The 4,786-nt window shown below is 43.9% G+C and overlaps 1 pseudogene; it reads left to right on the forward strand.

The window, feature by feature from the left end:
• The first annotated feature begins 4,395 nt into the window (after nucleotides 1–4,395).
• LOC127690436 (uncharacterized) lies at nucleotides 4,396–4,513 on the forward strand (annotated as a pseudogene).
• The last annotated feature ends 273 nt before the right edge of the window (nucleotides 4,514–4,786 follow it).

The following is a 4,786-nucleotide window of genomic DNA, read 5'->3' on the forward strand; positions in this document are numbered from 1 at the left end:
GGACGGGAGCCAGTTGCTGATGCAGCCAGACACAGGAATTCTTTGTACATTCACCTCATGTACAAAGGACTCAGACCAGGGTATGTTGGCACATGTAACCCCAGCACTTAGGAGGCTGAGGCAAGAGGATCTCTGAAGCATGTTATACAACAGTTTCCTTCTAGTTGAAACATTATCTTTAAGAGAGAGAATCAGAAAACTCAGGAAGTAAACAACTTGCAAGTCTCAAGAAGTTCGCACTGAGCTATACTCCCAGGCCTCTGTCTATTTTTTCTGATACAAGGCCATGTGACTCAGGCAGATTCTCCTGCCGCTCAGAGTCCTGGGACTGCAGGCTTTGCCCCACTGTGCTCAGCTCGTAGACTATATTAAATACTCACTGGAAACACTTCCAAACCTGGTGCTCTTGTGGATTTAAGGGAGAAAGCCTAACAGAGTAAGTGGCCTGCCACTGTGGATATCTACGGAGAAAATCTTGCCCAGTTCCCAGAAGCAGCTTGGAGGTCTTGGAAAGACTCTGGAGGGTACTTGTTTGTACAATCCCAATTCTCTCAATAACTATTTTTAGGATTTTACTTCTATTCTGAGTACCAGATGGAAAAAGAAATTCTTGAATGTTCTCTTCAAAACAATTGCCAAGTTTCATCTCACCATGGTACCCGGGAGAATCAGCAGCATGTTCTTGACCTCAGAAGTCTTCATTCTGCTTTGGAAAGTAACTAAAATTGTTTCTCCTGTTCTACTTGAAGGAGTGTTCAGGATTCTGCTCTGGGCACAACTGGTCCATTTTAAAGGTAATTGTTTTCTCTCTCTCTTCTGTTTATACTGTGAACTTTGAGTCTGAGGTCTGTGGACCGCTGGGTAATTTGTTGGCAGGTTATGATCTAATTTTCTCATTTATTCATCTGGTAATGTTAAAATGATTGGGATAAAATACTAGCACTGAGGATAGAACCATGGACTCAGTTTGCAGATAGCATGTTTTCCTTATGCATACAGAGCCCTGAGTCCCACCTCCCAGCACCACATAAAACCAGACATGAAGGTGCACCACTCGTAATCCCAAGTGGACACAGGAAGACTGAAAGGTCATCGGCACATTGGCACATACATCAAGACTGGGTGCCTGAGAGGGGGTAGGGAGTGGAGGGGAAGGAGGAGGGGGGAGAGAGAGAAAATAAAGACGGAAGCCATCTATTGCAAAGACTTCAGTGGAAAGTGGGTATATTTGCCCATATTAAAAAGCCAAACAGAGCCGGGCGGTAGTGGCACACGCCTGTAATCCCAGCACTCTGAGAGGCAGAGGCAGGCAGATTTCTGAGTTTGAGGCCAGCCTGGTCTACAGAGTGAGTTCCAGGACAGCCAGGGCTATACAGAGAAACCCTGTCTCAAAAAAACCAAATCAAAAACAACAACAACAACAACAAAAAGCCAAACAGAGGGAAAAGATGTTGGGGCTGAAGTCGTTCAAAATGTGTTTCCTGTTCTCACAGAGCGTCCACGGTCTGCCCACACTGGGTGGCTCACAATGGTGACTTGTAACTCCGATACTAGAGGACCCAGTACCTTCCTCTGGCCCCTGTGGGCACCAGGAATGGCATACATATACACAGATACATACATAAATAAAACATAAATAAATAAAAACTTACATAAAATACATACATAAATAAAAGCATACATAAAATACATACACATATAAAAACAAAAATAAATATTTCATTTCACAAAGAAAAAATGTCTCTTTTGGCTCACAGTGACGAAAGTACAGGGTGCTGGCAGTGGTGAGTCTCCGAGGTCACATAGAGCTCCCTGAGGGGTAAGGACACAGGGCATGGGTGTCTATCTGGGGATGCTTCTCTGCCTTTGCTTGGTGAGGAACCAGGATTCAACCACGGGCTCCATTCTGATTATCACATCTAAGTTTCACCAAGTCAAAGATTTCACCTGGTGACACCATAAGTGGATAGCCTCCACCTCCTTAACACCATTAGTCCACATTTGGAGCCCCAACTCCTGTGTGAGCGCAGGAAGGCAAACCCTACACACTGCAGGGGGGGGAGGATACCAGGAAGGGGTCTCCTCATTAGGGAAGCTTCCGGTGCCTGATGCTGCAGCTCCCAAACTTTAAGCGGAGACTGCAGAGGGGAGCTTCAGACAGCATCACAGAGACTGAGCCTTCAGGGGTCTTGAAGGCCTGAAGAACTAGTCTTGGTCTACATCAGGAAGCAAGTGGCACCGGCTCTGTCCTAGCCACTGGCTGGGGTCCTCTATAGAGGATGCTCACTTGAGATGAGTGTTATGGGGTTTTTTTTAAAAACTTTTTTATTTTGAGATAATTACAGATACCCTCTCTAATTGCCTTTGGTCCTAATTCTGCTTCATTCACAGTGAAGAATAATAAAGAGATGCCCTGAACTCCCTCAATTAACCCTGTTTTTCCCCCATGGCAACATTTTACATAACTATCATACAATATCACAATCAGGAAATTGATGTTGATTTAATCCACCCACCTTAGCTGTATTTCTCCAAATCTCTCTCCCTCCTCCTCCCCCTCCTTCTCCCTTCCTCCTTCTGCCTGTGTGTACTTATGCCTAAGCAATTTTATCTCATGTGAATATGTGGGATTTCTACAGTCAAGATCCAGCATACGAAATCGGTATATCTGTGATCCTTCATCACTATGATTTATTACAAGAGTTTTATGTGAATGGGAGATGTATATCACAACCCTCTCAGGTTGGCATTTTGCAATCTGTATAAGTTGCTTGTGGTCCATCCAACTTTTTGCATGGATTGGTATCTTATTCCTTTATATCACTGAGTAGTATTCCATGGTGTGGCTGTACCATAGGTTACCTACCCATTTACCCAATAAAGCACATTTGGGCTATTTCTAGTTTGGGGGTCATACAAAACAAGGCTGCTGTAAACATTACCCTTTGGGTTTGCTGTGGATGTGAATTTCCATCTGTCTGGAATAAATACTCAAAATACAATTTCTGGATAGCATGGTGTATTCATTACTTCTGTTGCTGTGATAAAACACCTAGGAAATGCGATCTGAGAAGAACAATGGATTTGTCCTGGCTCCCAGTTCCATCCTTCATGGCAGAGAAGTTGTGTCTGCAGGAGTGTGAGGCAGCTGGTCACATTGTATCCACAGCCAGAAGGAGAAGTTGTGTCTGCAGGAGTGTGAGGCGGCTGGTCACATTGTATCCACAGCCAGAAGGAGGCAGAGACTGACGTAGATGCCAGACGGCTTTCACTTGACCTAGGACTCAGCAAATAGAACATTGGCGCCCATATTTAGGTGGGTCTTCCCACCACTGTGAACACTATCTAGAAACTCCCTCCCAAGTATGCTCAGAGGCCATGACTCACTACTGTGACAAGAGGCTCCTTCTCTAGGTCCTGCCAACAATCCACATAAAATTTATAGTATAAGCTATCAAATGTGGTACATGTTTATTTCCAATAAAGAACTCCCAAATGGTTTACTGGAGTGCCACAGCCTTTTAGAACACCACAGCAACCCATGAATGGCCATGTTTCTCTATAACCTTTTTAGAATTTGATGCTATTTACTATTTTAAAAGACTTGGGGGGTGGGAGCATCTTAGTGGCTAAGAGTGTTTACTGCTCTTCCAGAGGATTTAAGTCTGGTTAGGGCACCCACCTCAAGGAGGCTCACACAGCCTGGAACTCCAGCTCCGCACAGTCAGATGTGCTATGCTGGCTTTTGTGAGCACCTGCAGTCCTGTGTACATAGCCACACACAGATTTATACTTATTTACATACTTTAAAGAAATAAGATAAATCTTTAAGAAATTGTTTTATTTCTTCTGAGAGATGTATCTGCATTGCTCATTAGGAATTTAACTTATATTTTCTGGATGCCTCATGATATTAAACATCTTTTTTGTGCTTTCATCTACAGTGAAATATCTCTTGGTATCTTTTGTCCATTTTCTAGGTTGGATTGACTATATAATATTTCAGTTCAAGTTGTAAGAGTTCTTTATAGCTTGCAGTTGAAAATCCCTTGTCAAATATGTAGTCTGCAAACATCTCCCCTCCCACGTCCATAGTTTGCCTTTTTACCCTCTCAACAGGATTTTCTCAGAGTGCAAAGTTTTCATTTTATTAGGTCATAGGATAGTTAATCTTCTTGTCAACTTGACTAGATTTAGAGTCACCTAGGACACGCGGCTAGGCATGTCTGTGAAGGTGTTTCCAGAGAGCTGTAAGACAGAGGCTGGCCTTGAGTGAGATGCACATCTCATATGCCGGGTCCCAGACTGAAGAAAAGTGAAAACCAGACTGCAAGGAACACGAGCAGCCAACTCCCTCTCACAGCACGTGTGGAAACAGCTGTGATACAAAATAAGGTCTACAGCCATACCTCCCTGAAGGTGCCGCATCTTGTCTGATCTCAGAAGCTAAGCGGGGTCGGGCCTGGTTAGTACTTGGATAGGAGACCGCCTGTAATACCGGGTGCTGTAGGCTTTTTAAAAAAGAAAAAAGAAAAGCAGAGAAAAGTGAAATGAGGAGAGGTAGGTGCTACGCAAGCACCCTTTCTTTCGTAATAAACTGTGCCTATTCTTATTTCTAACATTGTGTTCCTGGTGCAATCCTTCATCTTAGAACACGAGAGCCTCGATCATGGTGCCCTCTGAACGCGGACTTGCAGCCTGCCTCTAAGCAAAAGTGCCCTTTCTTGGTCTTTGTCTCTTTTTCAGATACTGGCCAAAGCCTAAGCAGTTTCCCCTAACACTAACG

Source organism: Apodemus sylvaticus, chromosome 7 (assembly GCF_947179515.1).
Source record: "Apodemus sylvaticus chromosome 7, mApoSyl1.1, whole genome shotgun sequence".
Taxonomy (NCBI): Eukaryota; Metazoa; Chordata; class Mammalia; order Rodentia; family Muridae; genus Apodemus; species Apodemus sylvaticus.